The following is a 17,687-nucleotide window of genomic DNA, read 5'->3' as shown; positions in this document are numbered from 1 at the left end:
GCTGCCACTTGAAAGTGCGTTTAGCTAGCAAGCCAGCAGTAGTGTCTGCGCTTTCAAGCATACACTTGATAATACGAAGATAATGAGACAAAGTGTAAACACATGAATGACAGATTCAATATTTCTTGACACTCGTAAATCTTCAAACCTGCCAGTTGTTCGTTAGTGCGTGAAAAAGTGGAATTTTGTGATGTTTAAAAGCAGACATTGGGTCATCCAAACGTGGCTTTGCCTAGGCCGTCGCATTGTATGAATGAATTATCAAATGCATGGGCATTGGAGCAATGAGGTGATGTAGCTGAAAAATGCACCTTTGTTCTCTTTTCACTTTGCCTCATGGTATTCTGTCTCAAGTTTAGCTATTGTCAAAGCAGCAATTTCGACTGACACAGCAACGCTCATCTGAATGGCATCTGTCAATGTCGTAAGTTGTCATTGCTCCTTTCAGCACATATGTTACATGGTCTTTTACATCTTCAGTACGACCTAAATGTGTTTCACAGCTGTGATTGCCTCAGTGCATATAGAAGCAACGAAGTGATCCCAAATACTTTTGCAGAATAACTGAAATGTGGGCAAGTTCATTCGGATTCATGATTATGGCAGATTTGAACCCAACACTGTGTAACACTACTACACAGACTGGCGTTTCGGGTAGTGGAGACAAGATTCCTATTAAAACCTCGTTGAGATTTGACAAACTGTTAGCTAGGTGGGATAAAGTAATTGTGATTCAGAATGGTAGCCTCAACATTGAGCACAAGGCAAGAGGTGAGTTTTTTATTGTGATCATTTTCTACAAGCATGCACATTAGCGTTACAGTAGTACGAGCATCTTTGTAGCACATCCTTCCCTGTATAGAAAGGGTCATGTTGCTTACTGCTTAGCTGATGTTATGCATTGTCCACTTCTATGGTGTTGATGTCCAGGATCTCTACAAAACGGAACCTCTTTGCTACAGTCGTGTGGCTGCTTGTGTTCTTCTCCCCTAGCCAGAGGCATGAAGGGGGGTTCACGGTCACTGACCAAGTCTCATGTATAACCCGACGTTTCGGAACTACACACGGGTTCCTCGTTCACTGAGTTGGACAGGAAATCGTCGTCACCTATGTAGCCAGCATGTGACGTAATGAACATGCGTAAATGGCAGGCATAGTCCCTGGTGTCTGGTTCATCGTAGCTGACGTCAATTGAACGATTAGCGATTCTAGCAGCCGCCGGGATGACATGTTCTTTTCTTTGGCAACAACAGTGGCATTGTCTCAGTCACTCTTGTGACTATGTTCCTGCGCATGCTCGGCAAATAATAGTCGTGTGACTATTATTTCTTAGATCATGTTTTTTTTTTTTTTCGTTTCCATGCCTGACCAGCCGAACTTTCATCGAATCCTAGATTATGCAGCCAGAGGCAGTGGCACTCGTTGTGTCCTGTTTGAGATGACTGGTCTTTTTGTCCGTGTCTATCCACTATCACCTGGGCTTATCTCCTGGCTGCTGAAGTGTGCCTGCATTTTCCAGGTCAACTACTCGGACATTAATGTCTGGATACAAATTGGGTAGATCTTGTATGCCATGCCCAACATCAGAGTAAGTTTTCTGTTTCTGCCAGCACTTTTGCTCATGCACTTACATTTCCCTCCGGTCCGGGAGTTGTGGAAAGAAGCTGTCTGCAGTAGCTGGAAGTGTAGTCCTAAGCCTTTGGCTCGTAAGCATTTGCACTAGCGAGGAGCTATTTTTCAGAAGGCTCAGTCTATAATCGTGTGTCTTGTAGGCATCACCTGACGCCTCAAGGGAGTTCTTGGATAAGTTTACGGTGGCTTCTGTGAGACCATTGCGCTGTTGGTAGCGTGGACTGCACGCCATTTGTTGGAATTCTTATGAATTGTGCAAACAGCGAGCTGCGCCCTTTTGCAAGCTACAGTTTGTTGCGGTTCACGACCACTACACTATTGCACGCCTTGTGAAAACAAAGAGGCATTAAGTCGCAACCACAGGTCCTGTCAAACTAGCCAGTACTAGCTCAGGATACCCTTACTAGTATTTTGTGACGATGAGCCACCACACCCCTCCAATAGAAAATATGTCCATAGTGAACTTCTGTAACAGCTTTTCTCAGAATCCTAATTGCAGGAGTGTCACCCTTCTCTTAGCCCTGTGGTGCTAGCATGTACGACATGACTTGAAGACATTTGCTGTTTGTATGTATTTATGATGCAGTACTTTGACGTCTTGCTAGGCATTTATTGATTCCAAAGTGGCCTTCAAGTGAGAAGTGCTGGGTGGGTAAGCTCCTGTAGCTTCTTGGGCGCGATGGTTTTATTGCCAAAATATCAACATGTCTTGGACTACATTGTCCTTGTAAAGCCAGAATTCTTTCAGAGTTTGCAACACCTTGTCCAGCTCTTTCGAGTGAAAATGCAAAGTTGGCAGCAGCATTAATCTAGCACTTGTTCTTTCTTCAGTTCTTGTAAAGAAGGTGGGGAGAGGCAGCATGCATAGCCTTCAATCTTGGTAGGCCCTTGTGGTGCCTGTTATTCTCCTTCACATGAGAACTTCACAGTGTATCAGCTGCGGGAAAGTCTTTGCCTAAGATGTACATTATGCCTCATAATGTATCAATCATGTGCACACTTATAAATTGGGAAACAGATTGTTGCCCCATTTATAGAATTTATCTGGAGCTTGCAAGAAAGAAAGCACTTCTTTCTATATCTGGGCATAGCCAGGCATTCTGTCTCTGCTAAATATCTTGAGGCGTATCTAGTAACCATGGTAGAGTGTATAAGCGCGACTGGACGAGGACGAAGAAAGAAACAGATACACAGACACAGCGCTTCACTTTCAACTATAGATTTTATTTTCGCACGCGTCGATAAATATATACCGTGCAAGCGGAAACAAACGTGACAGCAAAAAAAAGAACATTGAGTGGTACATTTCGTTGAACCGGACACGTGTGCAAGACAATGGAAAAAAAGAAAAAACATGTACTACAATCGTCACAAAGACAGACCAAGGAATCGTATCTCCTTTTCCGATAGTGACACCGAAGGCTTGCTTACGCACTTTTGCTCTAATTTTGCTATCTCTTAGGCCTCTACAATCTCCCTCGTCATCCTGCTATGAGCCTTATACAGAACGGAAGTGCTTTCAAACATGGGCTTGCAGGAACAATCTCGGCAGTGAATACCCAAATGGCCCGAGATTACCTTAGTGACGTTGTATTGATGCTCCTTTAATCTCTCGTTGATGCATCTGCCGGTTTGACCAATGTACGTACTTCCGCATGAAAGTGGGATGGCATAGACAACGTTATGAGTACAGGTTACAAATTGTTTGCGATGTTGGGTAGAACATGAGTGCCTTTTGTTATTTTCTGTGTTAACCTGTTTGCACAGCTTCTGTAGACGCTCAGGGGCAGAGAAAACCACGTCCACTCCCGATTTCGCCGCTATTCTTCTGAGATTATGTGAAATGTACCACTCAACGAAATGTACCACTCAATGTTCTTTTTTTGCTGTTACGTTTGTTTCCGCTCGCACTGTATACATTTATCGATGCGTGCGAAAATAAAATCTATAGTTGAAAGTGAAGTGCTGTGTCTGTGTATCTGTTTCTTTCTTCGTCCTCGTCCAGTCGCGCTTATACACTCTACCATGGATTCTAACCAACTAGCCCGCCAACGTGTTTGACACGTCACTTGCGGAAGGCCGAGTCCCTGATGACTGGCTTACGGCAAAGGTTATACCTGTGCACAAATCTGGAGATAAACAGATCATTGAAAATTATCGTCCGATATCGTTGACCTGCGTTTGCTGCAAGCTCCTAGAACATGTTGTAGCGAAGTCAATTTACACGTACATCGAAAATGCGAACTCATTTTTTCCCAAACAACACGGATTCCGACAGCGCCTTTCCACAACAACACAGCTTCTTGAAACAATCCATGACTTTGCCAGCACATTAAACAATAAGAAACAGATAGATGCCATCTGTCTTGATCTGTCGAAAGCATTCGACAGAGTGGCACATGCAGAATTGATTGTGAAATTGACTTATATGGGAATAAACGCGAAAATAGTAAAATGGATAAGCGCGTACCTCCGGGGCAGAACCCAATACGTAGAAGTGGAACACATTAAATCAAAGCCGTTGAACGTAACGTCTGGTGTCCCACAAGGGTCTGTGTTAGGTCCTGTACTATTTTTAGTTTATATTAATGACATTTCCTCTGCAATTGACGAAGGTATCACGGTGCGACTTTTTGCCAATGATTGCTTACTATACAAAGAAATTAATAGCACAGAAGATCAGACATTACTCAGTGACGCTCTTAGGGCTATAGAAGAATGGTGTGACAAATGGAAAATGAAAATAAATGAGAGTAAAACTGTTGTATTGCGCATGACGAATAAAATACATCATATTTTTGATTTTAATTACACAGTGAATTCTTCGGCGCTTTCCTCAGTTGACGTGCTCAAATACTCAGGCATACATATATCCGCAAACTTAAGCTGGTCGAACCATGTTACAAAAATATGCCAAACTGCGGAAAAGAAGCTTTGGTTCTTGCGACGAAAATTGCAGTTAGCCTCACAGTCAGTAAAACTAACAGCTTATTTAACGTACGTTCGACCCACGTTAGAATAGGCCAGCATAATCTGGGACCCTTATCAGTCGGGGTTAATTGAGAGACTGGAAAGAGTTCGACGAGCAGCAAGGTTTATTCTATCGCGTTATGCTCGCACAGATTCAGTCTCCGAAATGCTCGGTTTGCTGAACTTGCCTACGCTCGCGGAACGCAGGCGCATAGCTAGGTTAAAATTCTTTTTTCTTCTCACTAAAAACGCATTCAACATCAACAGTGAACAATATTTGATAGCACGACAAGGTAGAACACTACGGAAAAGCAAATATAATACTTTTCAAATACCTCAGATGCACATTAACACTTACGCATTTTCCTTCTTTCCAAGAACCATTAAAGAATGAAATGTATTACCGGTGTCCACGCGAGAAAGCATCAATGCGGAAGAATTTGAGAAAAACTTAAAGCAACATTGAAAGATTCACGCACGTATACGTGCTTTTTCTCTTTTTTTTTTGGAGGGAGGGGGTGTATGACCTCGTTTATTAACACTGCATTTATAATCATATCAATAGGAGTATCTGTAGAATATTTCGCTTATCTATATTCTTTGTTCACTTATGTTCACCTATTAAAACACTATTCATGTACTGCCTTCATGTACTGTACTAATTGCCGAAATACTGCTATTTACTTGTTTTATTTTTGTGCTATATGTATTATTTCAATACCATGTATTGTACTAATTGTTGAAGTGCTGCTTTGACCCACCCGGTAACGGCCGACAGGCCAACAGTATGAGTAAATAAAAAAAAAAAAACACGTATCTAGTAACATGTTGCCCATCGTCTTGCTTTTGGCTGAGCACTGCAACTAGACCACAGCACAAAGCATCAGCTGTGATTAGCAGCTGGTCTCTCATTTTGAGGAGCACCAGCCAAGCACTGGATCTGAAGAAAGTATTTCTTTCCATTTTGAGAATTCTGGAACCTGTGTGGGTTCCAGACAAACCATGCTTTGAAAACAGCATGCTGGACAATGGCTGTAGTGTTTGTCATGTTAGGAGCAAATGAACCTAGATAGGTGGTCATGCCCATTAGCAGCAGTAGTTCTGGAGGATGGTCTTGGCATGTCTGTGACGGCTTTGAGCTTGTTTTCGTTCATGTGCCCCAAGTAGGATATTATTGCGATGCCAAACTTACATTTCTCTTTGTGGATGGCAGCTCTTGCACAGTGGGTGCCCTCAAATGTACTGCAGAGTTCGTTGTGTTGCTGTTTAGTTGAGCACCAACTGATAACCTCGACCATATGGCAAGCAACACATATAAGTTCTGGATGAATATCATTCATATACCATTGTGTTTGATCTGGGGCACACCAGATACCAAATCGCATGAGCAGTTATAGCGAAACCAACGGAACGGTGCTGTATAGGTGGTCAAGAACTTCCTGTAATTTCTCAGGGATTTGCCAAAACCCTGAATTTGGGCATCAATTTTTCATACACCAAGCTGTGACTCGTAGTATCTGAAGGGTATGCTCTACTGCAGGAATTGGATATGATGCTCATAGGGCTTGCTTGTTCAGTTTTTGTGTAATCCATAAAAGTGTGGAGTGCTCCTGATGGCTTCGTCACCACTACCATAAACGTGCACCAAGGAGTTGGCTCTGTCATAGCTGTCGTAAAACCAGTCTTAAACCTGGAGAAGTTTGGCTTTCGTCTTCTATAAAGGTAGCCATACAAAACAGTGAAATATTAGTGCACAGGACACAGGCTCCAGTTTCAACATTGTCATGCAAGCTGCGCAAAGTATTTGAGGATGCGGCTTTGAATCTGCACAACCATTAACATTCTCAATCTGTCTAAGCACTCGACTTCAGCTTCACCATCACCTCTGTGACCTATTTAGCAAATTTATTTGGAAATAGCAGCATTCTGCCTGATGCACGAGATGGAACTTTATGTTGTGCTAGTCGCCTTACACACTGACCACTGTAACTTGGAGGTCACCACCTTCTCGAAATATCACGAACCACATTGTTTTCAGGGTGAGACGAGAAATCGTGTCTAATTATCATGTGACAAAAAGAAATAACTGATGCCTGTGGCAAGGTGCCATTCAAGTGGTTGAGTTCCTCCAGGAGGTAGGGGGTGATACGAGTGAGAACCCTCAAAAGCCAATTATGGCCTTAGCCAAGCAGCCCCAGGTGACATAGTAAAGCTTTTTGGGCACAATGTCATTAGGCACCACCCTATATAATTTATTTGCTTCCACAACATCTTCATGGCTCACGAGTGTCCGGTGGTAAATTTCTGAAGCCACATCAACCTCGATGTAGCATCCCTAATTCCAAATACTTCAATCTGCATGCCACTATGTATGGTGGGGGTTACTGGGAAGGAGAATAACGAACAGCTACACATAGATAAAAACTCCCTAAAGGCTGTTATTGTGGAAGCACTGCCCAACATCAACACACGCTATATGATACAATGTTGCTGCTATCAAAGATGAATTCAGTCAGTAATTGAGGATGAAGATGGTTTTACTCAATAGCCTTATAAAAAATCGTAAAAGAAAGCTAATAAATTTGGAACTCATGTTTCGAATCTTGTCTGAAAAAAAAAAATCATTAGTATGTCTTCAAATATCTCACGCAGCCGGTAATACTGTTCTACTTCTTCATGACCTTCAGGTATGCTAGAGAACTCTTTCTCATCATTGGGCTAAAAAATGTAGTTGAGCAAAAGGAGTAGACCTAGGTGGCTGACAGGATGGCTCTTCTTTAAGTGCTTTGCGTAGAAGAAAAAAGCATGCAAACATGGGCACTAACATGGGCATGCACTGTAATGGGCACTAACTGTTAGGGATGAAACATGAAAAACCCTAAGGAAAACATTTAGGTTTGGTGGATATGTAGAAAATACACAGAGACTAAAGACAGTGAAGGACAACGAAAAATGTTGGTGTAAGCTTCTTCACCAATGCGTTTGTTGCTTGTAGACAACACCAGGCAGAACTCGGAAAGCGACCTTCACCCCAAGTCGACGTCAATTCTGCGTGCAATTTGTGCATATTGACACAAAGGTGCGGGGCTCCTGCATTGTAGAACAGCGCGCGCAAAGGTCGGCGCCACGAAAGATGATGAAGTGCGTAAGTTGCACGCTCTTGTTCTGCCCCGCTATTAAAGAGAAGCATACATTTTGCAAGACTCCGTCTCCAATCTACGTTAAATTTTTCTGGTGAAGGTGTGGGGTACGTGCTACCACTCCCAGATCGAACACCGTCTACAAGCCCAGTACAAAGTCCGGTCGAGCTGACTCCTGTGCAGGTACGGAAAGCTGCCGACTTCAAGGACTGCCGCCTGAGCACGAGCCTCTACGCAGTCAAGTCGGATGGATGAATACGTTGGTTCCACCTTCTTTCTCGACCGCCCCGACCGAGGTCGTCCTGAACCAGCCGCGAATCCCCACGTCCTTCCATGGGGACACCTTTGAGGATGTAGAGGACTGGCTCGATCACTTTGAGCGTGTCGCAGAATTCAACGGCTGGACTACAGAGCGCAAGCTACGCAACGCCTACTTTGCCCTCAAGGACTATGCACGGACCTAGTTTGAGAACCGTGAGGCAGGGCCCTATCGACATGGGACGAATTCCGACGGCAGCTAATCGGCACATACGCCAGCCTCGATCGCAAGGAGCGAGCTGAATCTGCAATTCAGGCGAGAGTACAGAGGCCGAACGAAAGCATCGCAATGTTTCTCAAAGATATGTGCCGACTTTTCCGACGCACGGATCCGTCCATGCCGGAAGAAAAGAAGCAAAGGAATTTGATGCACAGTGTCGAGCAAGAGTTATTCGGTGCCCTAATACGCAACCCACCAAATATTGTTGCAGAGTTTCTCGCGGAAGCCGTATCGATGGAAAAGGCACTGCAGCGGCAAACAAGGCAGAACCGCGACGTGTCGACCCTATCGCGTGACTCTCGCTATATCCCTGGACAATATCAATGCCTTGTGGGAGCTCATTAGGCTTATCGTTCGGGAAGAGCTTCAAAAGCTTCAGGTTTCTCCAGCATCAGTACAGCGACCTGCTCTGGCTGAGGTCGTCCGGGAGGAAATCAGGCAGGCAGTCCAAGTCCCAGAGCGAAGTGAGACACCACAGCACAAGGTACGGAAGCCACAACCTCGCATGTCGTATACGGAAGCTGCACAAAGTTCGTTGTCCCTGATTTTTCGCGAGGTGAGCGACGTCCTGAACCTTCTTGGTGTGCGCGCTGTTGAACAAGCCACTCGCCTCGTTGCACGCCATTCATGGCTGAAACACACCCACCTTGCAAGAGCGACGTGTGGCGCTCCGCAGACCGGAGGCCCTTGTGTTTTCATTGCGGTGAAGCCGATCACCTCTACAGAGCGTGTCCCTACCAACGAGCTGGGCTCCGTCAATTTTCACTCAATGCGCCCTGTAGATTGAAGCATACCTCGCGGATGCCTGGACCTCGTTTGCCCCATGATTCCGTGAACCCCGGTCACCGTCATCCGCCCGAAACAGGTCTTCCAGCCCCTATTCAAGCTGAGAGCAACAAGACGTCACTCACTCAGCCCAGCCTCCCGGGAAAACTGAGTCCAGCGACCTGCGGAGGTGAGGTCGCTGATGTTGCGAACGCTGAAGATCCTCCACTGCAACGACCGCTATACGACGTAATTTAGACGCAGAGAAGGCAATGTAGTTCCGTGTCAGTATCCTGCGACGTACCAGTTACCACAGATGACCGCGAGGTCATGGCGTTAATCGACACGGGTGCGGACACGTCTGTTATGAGCCAGAATCTCGCGCGTATACTGAACGAAGTTTCAACGCAATGGACCGAAACTCAGATTCGTACTGTAGGAGGGCATCTCATAACTCCAATGGTCCGGTGCACGGCACGAGTCAACATTCGGGGCTTCACATACATCGGCGACTTCGTCAATCTTCCTGAATGTTCAAAGGACCTTATACTTGGCATGGATTTCCTTCAGGCAGACGGTGCCATTATCGACCTGCAAGAGTCTAAGAGTCAGCTTCACTACTACGCAAGCCATAGTGAACAGTAATGACAATGACCGTGACATCACGCTTCGCGTAACTGACGATCACATCATGTTGCCACCCAAGAGCAGCGTGCTTACCCTTGTCCAATGCGACATGGAGGATGCCGCCGAAGGAATTGCTGAGGCAAACATGCCCCTGCTTCTTGAGCACCACATTTGTATAGCCAGAGGGTTTCTTCAGGTGCAAAACAAATGTTCAGTTGTTTTGCTAACAAACTTTAGCAACGAGTATCGGCATGTACCGCGAGGAACGACATGGCTGAACTGAGCTCATTTCTTCACGAAATCACTAATGTTACTGACATTGCCACATTGGAAACCGCATCGTCTCAGCAATCTGGGTTCCCCAGCCTAAAAGAACGGATTCACGTTAACGCCGCTCTGCCAGGCCATCAGAAAGACCGTCTACTGAGTCTCGCGAATGAATTTGTGGACTGTTTTTCAACGTCATCCAAAGTGCGGCGCAAGTCCATCACAAAGCACCGCATTATTACCGACGAGTCTGCACGTCCTGTCCGTCAGCATCCTTACAGAGGGTCTCCAGTGGAAAGGGAAGCGATCAAGCATCAGGTGAAAGAGATGCTCCAAGACGACGTGATCCAGCCATCCACCAGCCCGTGGGCCTCCCCTGTAGTGTTAGAAAGAAAGACAACACACTATGCTTCTGTGGAGATTACAGAAAGTTGAACCGTGTCACCAAGCGTGATGTTTATTCATTGCCACGCATTGACGATGCATTGGATAGTCTACAACATGCCAAGTTTTTTTCTTCGTTGGATCTTAAATCAGGATATTGGCAAATCGAAGTTGATGAACAGGGTCGTGAAAAAACAGCAGTTGTGGCACCTGATGGGCTTTATGAGTTCAAAGTTCTCCCTGTCGGTCTCTGTTCCGCACCTGCCACCTTTCAGCGGACGATGGATACCGTGCTTGCTGAACTGAAATGGCAAACCTGCCTCGTATACTTGGACGATGTCATTGTGTTCTCGAGCACGTTTGACGAACATTTCGCATTACTCGAGGGTGTCCTCACTGCGATCCATACTGCCGGCCTCACCATCAAGCCTGAAAAATGCTACTTCGGGTTCCAAGAGCTCATAAATTTTTTTGCCATGTCGTTGGTCCTCAAGGCGTCCGACCAGACCCCGACAAGTTAGCTGCCGTCGCTGAGTTTTCACCACCCACAGACAAGAAGGCTGTCCAACGCTTCCTTAGTTTGTGCGCATATTATGGGCGCTTCGTCAAGGGCTTCTCAAGAATTGCTGAGCCTCTGACAGGGCTTACGTGCGATGATGCGCCTTTCATTTGGGCGGACGAGCAGCAGCAGTCGTTCAATGAATTGCGCAAGCGTTTGCAAGAGGCCCCGATACTTGCTCATTTCAACGAAGACGCTGACACTGAAATCCATACTGATGCCAGCAATGCGAGTCTCGGCGCTTGTGCAGTGGCAAGCTGGTGCGGAACGCCCCGTTGCTTATGCAAGCCGCAGTCTCACCAAGGCTGAGAAAAACTACTCAACCACATGAAAAAGAATGCTTAGCGGTTGTGTGGGCAATTGGTAAATTCCGACCCTACTTGTACGGTAGACCCTTTAACGCTGTCAGCGATCAACCACGCCCTGTGCTGGCTTGCCAACCTCAAGGATCCTTCAGGCAAACTAGCCCATTGGAGCCTTCGCTTACAAGAGTATGATATTACAGTTGTCTACCGATATGGCAGGAAGCACAGTTACGCTGACTGTTTGTCCTGTGCACCACTCCCTACGACCTCATTGGACCCTGACCATGACTTGCCATTTGTCGCCGCATTAGTTATCGACGCCATAAAGATGGCTGAGCACCAGCGCACTGACGCTGAGCTGCTGCCGCGGATCGAACACCTCCAAGGAGTTGAAGGTGTTTTACCCTGCTTGCTCATGCGCGGCTTATCATCATACTACTTGCACAACAACGTCCTTTACAGGAAAAATGGCGGAAGCGGCCCCAATACGTACTTCCTTGTTGTGCCATCGGCGCAACGCCACGACATCTTGCGAGCCTGCCATCATGAGCCATGCGCGGGACACCTGGGATTCGCCAAGACTTTAGGCAAGGATACGACAGAAGTATTACTGGCCCCGGCTTTATTCTTCTGTGCAACGGTACATGAAGACCTGCCATGATTGTCAGCGCCGCAAGAAAGCACCTGTTAAACCGACTGGCTTTCTCCATACTGTGGACCTTCCTCAAGCACCGTTCCAACAAATAGGAATGGATCTACTTGGGCCATTCCCAGTGACCTCTTCGCGCAACACATGGATAGTCGTCGCTACCGATTACTTAACCTGGTACGCCGAAACCGAAGCTATTTCGCAAGTAATTTTATATGAAGTGGCCAAGTTCTTTGCACGCCACATCGTCCTACGACATGGTGCACCGTCTGTTTTCATCACTGACCGCGGTACAGCATTTACAGTGGAACTTATGCAGGATGTTCTCCAGCTGATGCATAGCTCTCACCGCAAGAACACTGCATATCACCCTCAAACCAATGGATTAATGGAACGTCTGAACAGAACACTGGCTGATATGCTCTCCACGTATGTCGACGAGAGCACAAGACGTGGGACGCGATCTTACCCTATGTGAATTTCGGGTATAACGCTGCTGTACAGGAGACTACACAGTTTACGCTGTTCCAACTTGTATATGGGCGCCACGTCAGGTCAACACTTGACGCCATGCTACCTATGGCTGATAATAGCCCGACCAGCGAACACGTAGAAGAGTTCGTACAAAGAGCCGAAGAGGCACGCCAGCTTGCTTGGCATCGTATCCGGAGCCAACAGCATACCGCCACCCTTCGATACAACCAGGGTCGACGCGACATCAATTACAATACCGGCGGCTGCGTGTGGGTCTGATCGCCCGTCCGCCACTGTGGACTCTCAGAAAAGTTGATCCGCCGGTATTTTGGTCCCTACAAGGTTACACGCCGCCTCAGTGACGTGACCTACGAAGTGGTCCCCTGCAGTTCTGACCTCAGTTCACTCCGTCGTCGTCTTCCCGCTGAAGCTGTTCGTGTAGTGCGCATGAAACCATACTATGCGCATACCTGAATGCTGAGATGCACCTGAGGAGCTCCATTTCTTATGTAGCTGAAAGAACTTTTTGACGCAACCGAGACGGTCGCTCTTCTCATGGGAGGCAATTGACACAAAGATGTGGGGCTCCCGCACCGCAGGACGGCGCGCGCAAAGGTCGGTGCCACTAAAAACGGATGAAGTGCGTAAGCTGCACGCTCTTGTTCTGGCCCGCCATTAAAGAGAAGCGTATATTTTACAAGACTCTGTCTCCAATCTACGTTACAATGTAGTCGTTGTCGGGTGTACAATTAAGCTTTATATTGCGTGTTTTACACATTACTCATCTGATGCCTTAGCAGCGAAGGTTTTTCCTCTGCCTTTATTGTAAAAAAATGTTTGGGAAGTGCCCACGTGCATCTGCTTTTTTTTTTTTTTGTGCGTGGCACATGTGCTGTTGGCCTGGAACTGATTCACAATAGTATTACCAGCCATAGCGTTCAGGGCCCCGTGTTGCTGAAAATCCAGCAGTGGTGTTGGCGACCTTTTCCATATGAGAAAATTAATCCCGAACCATGCATCCCGATTGATACAGGCCCTCCACGGGGCATATAGGCGTTACTGAACTAATTAAAATTCTTAAAGTAGGATGTGTCAAAAATTCATAAAGTGTGACTTGCACACAACTTTGAGACATGATAGCGTTGGATTGTAATTTGAATATGCGAGAAAACATAATTCTGTTGCGCGGAAACTCAAACACAAACCCCTTTCCCAGCTGCCATTTCAGGTCTGTCTTAGGAGTGGCACGCCCCAGAAAGCTCGCCTTCGTGCATAGCGTTTGCCACCAGCATTTCCAGGGAAACATTACAGAAGCATAAGCTGCAGCTGCCCGGAAGCGTGAGAAGCAGCCAGGGCTCTTTTAATGCTATCGTGTTCCACTCTTAAAGGCGCAGCTTAAGTGTCCTCCAACCTTTTTTTTTTTCGCTGTTTGGGGACTGCCTTCTTGAAGGTGTTGCTTCGTTTCCTTTCTACTGTAGGGCGAATGCAATATCTGCTTTGAACAACAGCAAAGCCACGTTTTGATTGCACTTGATGCACTGGCACGGCATCTCTCCTGAACACTATCCAACAGTTCACTATGATGTTATCACTGAAATAGAATACACAGGACACCTTCGTGTACCACTTCATCTACCTCGAAGTAATATGCCATAGCTCTATGATCATATCCTTAACATCCACTACTTTCTTGGATTCATTTCAGATAGCTGGAATGTACAGACTAAAAAAGCTCGGAAGCGCTTGCACTCTTTGGAGAATTTTGTATGAGCATTTTCAGGCTGTTCTGGTGACACTAAAAAATACTGGCTCTCCTGTAATCGAGAGTAGATGTAAGCATGAAATGGCTGCCGACAAAGCAGATTGATTGTAGATGGTACTAGCCACAATCTTAAAATGGGTGTAGCGCACATTCGCAATGGCACACCCCACCCCACTGCATCACGCAACTGTACACTGGTCCATATGGAAGCAAGTTTCCTGTCAAAGACAGAACCCCATTGCAAGTCTCGTCTCGGTCCACCATATGTGCCGTGGACCTCGCGGACTGCTGGCATTGAAAAGAGCACAAGCAACTGTGTCTCAGTGCCAAAAAATGACAATCAAGTGTACAGTGCCTTGTATCTGCCTCTGAACGTCGCTATTAGAAGTGACAAATAAAACTTCAGCGTACTAAAAGTTACAGCTTGAGTGATATTGTGAGCAAATATTTAGAACTCAGAAGCAATATTTTTTGTAACATGTTTGGGAAGTAACTAGCATATGTATTGCAGTCTTGACTGTTTGCCCGGATGAGCTGGTTTGAGTGCCAGGATAATGGCTCTGGCTTTTGGTTCATTGAAGGTGGCTGACAACAGGAGCTAAAACCATTTCATGCTTAAAATGTCTGCAGCAGCGGCACTGTTCGGTTAGTCAAGGACCTCATTCTGACACCTTCGAACACTGTTTCTGCCTTTGTAACGCTTCCTAGAATTTATCCTTCAAATTCTTATGTGAAAGAACCATGCATCAATTTTGGCGTATTTCTCAAACTGTACGAGCAGAATTGCTGCTGATTTCATAAATACAACCTGTAAATCAATACAGCAGAATTGTTAGTCGAAATATGTAATCCAAATCAAGGAGCCATTCTCAAGACGATGTTCCCGCTGGCACTGATGCGTGGCATTCCTGGCTTTGGTGAAATCTTTATTCTACATTATAAAGCATGAAACATTCACAGGTGCTCTTCTTTCCTTCTTTTTTGAGCTTTGCTGTTTCAAGGAGCTTTGCCCTTTGAGTGGCAGCAGCCTGGTTGACATAACTTCTGACTCACGTATTTAACATTTTTGCACAGATTGGTCAAGGAGTAGCCAGATTTTGAGAAGTACATCTTTAGCAGAGTCTATAGGTGCTGGCTTTTGGTGTGGAGAGACAAGCAGCTTCATAGCTTCCCTCCTGTCTCTTTTCATTGCGTCAGCAAACTGAAATGAAAACTCTCGAAACAGTATATTTGTTAATGAGGAATCTTTGCAAGGCACATGGTGAAGCACATGCCGATGAATTGCTTCAACCTTTTACATTAAACAAATTATGCCATGTGCTGTCGAGAGGCAAATAAAGCTGTTCGCTTTAAAAATTAACAATAATCTCCACAGTTTGTGAAGTGATTGAGATATTGTTACCCAGTACCTTCAACAAAGATGTTATGGGAAACAGTGCAAGGAACTAGCATACTTACACTAATTGCAGGTATTTGGCAGAGTTGTATGGGAGACAAGATAGCCAACCAATTTTCCTTTAATGCATGTGAGCTTTGTCATCTTCATGGTGTAATGTAATCTTTTCAGGTAGCGGATAAAGAATGTGTGGCAACATGAAATGGCCGTTGACGACACAGGCGAGTAGTGGATGCCACACTTCAGTTCTAATTAAAGTTACATCAGCACAGAGCATGTATGCTACGACCAAGTTGGGTCCATACTTTGGATTACCATGTACAGTGTCACTCTCTTCTGCATTCCAGAAGATGGAAGCCAGTGTTTCTTTGCTGTTGCCATTTCAATTTAGTATATTTTCATGTTTTCATGCTCTGCAAAATACAGCCAGAGGTTGCACAGTCTTGAAATGAAGACTACTTTTTGTGTTTTCAAGATAAAATTTTAGCTATAATAAACGGAATTTCCAAAAAACAAATTTTATGTTTGGCCTGCCTTCTTTTGGGTGATCAGACATGGGAGCCATTGAGGCATCATGGCTCATACGTGCTGCCTTTATGCTTGAGAGGTGTGTGCACAATGCTCCTTGCATGTTGAAAAAAAAAAAAATGGAGACCATCCATAATTGGTCTTGGTTTGCTTTCTTAGCCACAAGTGTTATCTGAAAATATAGCTGCTTTTTGTTACTCTTTCTGGCGGTGCGTTTTAGATACATAAAAATTATGATGGACGTGCATGTTCAGTGTGATTGCAGGAACGAAAAACTTTACTGGAAGATCCTTTGCAAGAGATGCAAGTGCTTGCCCATTTCATGAAAAAAAAAGGCTTTGTTTTCATTGTATACAGTAATCTAAGGGTCAGGCAGACTTGATCACAAAAGCAAAGAGAGAAATTGGTTGACAGAGAAATCCAAAGCCTGCTGACCACATCGTAACTGTCTAGCGCATAGATGACACCTGCACGTTGGCCAACAGCATGGGAAAGGAGAAGGGATGGAAAGATGAAAGAGATTGCCATGAAGCACATGTGGTGAAAAGGAGAATGAAGCAAAAATTCGTAGCATTCAGAAAAAGCTAGATATTCTTGATGCGAAAACTGAAACATTGGACAAATAATTAATAGCGACCTTTATCAAGTCTTACCGCCGTATTCAGCAATACATATTGAAGCTCATGCTTGACTTGATATAAATGACGCATGGTGTGAACGCGCCCAAGATGCTCATTGCGTTACTTTTGGTGTGTTCACGACAGGCGTCATTTAAATCGAGTCAAGCATGGGCTTCAAGTTAAGATGCATTTATGAATACGGGGGTTCGTGTTACGGCATGGTGAGGCTCTCTGGAATGAAGACTTCATGAACTAGAGAATAGATGGGCCCGTGAGAACCTACTTTTACGTCTTATCGCAGACATCTGAATCACAGGAGCAGTCTGAAGCATGTGGTAGGTTTGTGAAGACTTTCCGAGAAACCTGCATAGGTTTTCTCTGTAGCAGTTTGCTACAGTCGGGTGTATGACTCATTTTACATTTCCTGATCACCTTGCATATTTCCGCACAATGCTTTCGTCATTACTGTTCAGTGGCCAGTATTGCCTTTTCAGTGGCACTGAAAAGGCAATACAGGCATGAATGTCAAAAGAGGCACTTGTAGGCAGGATAAATGCAAGATTACCTTGTTTACATGTCCATAGTTAGTGCTTACAAAGAAGCCAGGAAAAAATAAGCATTTCGTCTGAGGTTCCTCTCATTATGAAGCTGTTTACAATGATGAGAGCTAAATACAAAAAGTGTAGTCCTAATGAATGGACACGTTCTCCCAGTTGCAACTCATAGTTTAGGATATTGAGGGACTTCAATCGCACCTCAAATAGAAGTCCATGATCAATAAACAGTGCAGGAAGCCAGTATCACAGTTTTCATTGACAGTGAGTTGGCCCTAGGATATGATCCAGTTTGCATCTTCAATAAAATGGCTATTGATTGGCTACTATTGATCTGTAGCACGCATACAGAACAGCACGCAGTCCCATTTATGCCTTGGGCCTCACTTATACCATGTTAAAATTGTGGAAATACAACAGATTCATAAAACCAGCTCTCTTTATCACCTTATCTTAGGGAGGGACTTGTCAATGTTACAGTGCAGAGCACGAACATTTCCTTAGGAGAAGCCTTCCA

The 17,687-nt window shown here is 45.2% G+C and overlaps 1 long non-coding RNA gene across 1 annotated transcript; it reads left to right on the top strand.

Annotated features, from left to right (window-relative positions):
- Window positions 1-430: 430 nt before the first annotated feature.
- LOC140216244 (uncharacterized) lies at window positions 431-15,985 on the top strand. Its single transcript, XR_011892940.1, has 2 exons — window positions 431-1,588; window positions 15,640-15,985. It is a non-coding gene; the product is annotated as an uncharacterized lncRNA (long non-coding RNA).
- The last annotated feature ends 1,702 nt before the right edge of the window (window positions 15,986-17,687 follow it).

This window comes from Dermacentor andersoni, chromosome 2 (assembly GCF_023375885.2).
Source record: "Dermacentor andersoni chromosome 2, qqDerAnde1_hic_scaffold, whole genome shotgun sequence".
In the NCBI taxonomy this organism is placed as follows: Eukaryota; Metazoa; Arthropoda; class Arachnida; order Ixodida; family Ixodidae; genus Dermacentor; species Dermacentor andersoni.
The sequence above is the reverse complement of the archived record's forward strand: the minus strand, read 5'-3'. Positions and strand labels throughout refer to the sequence as shown.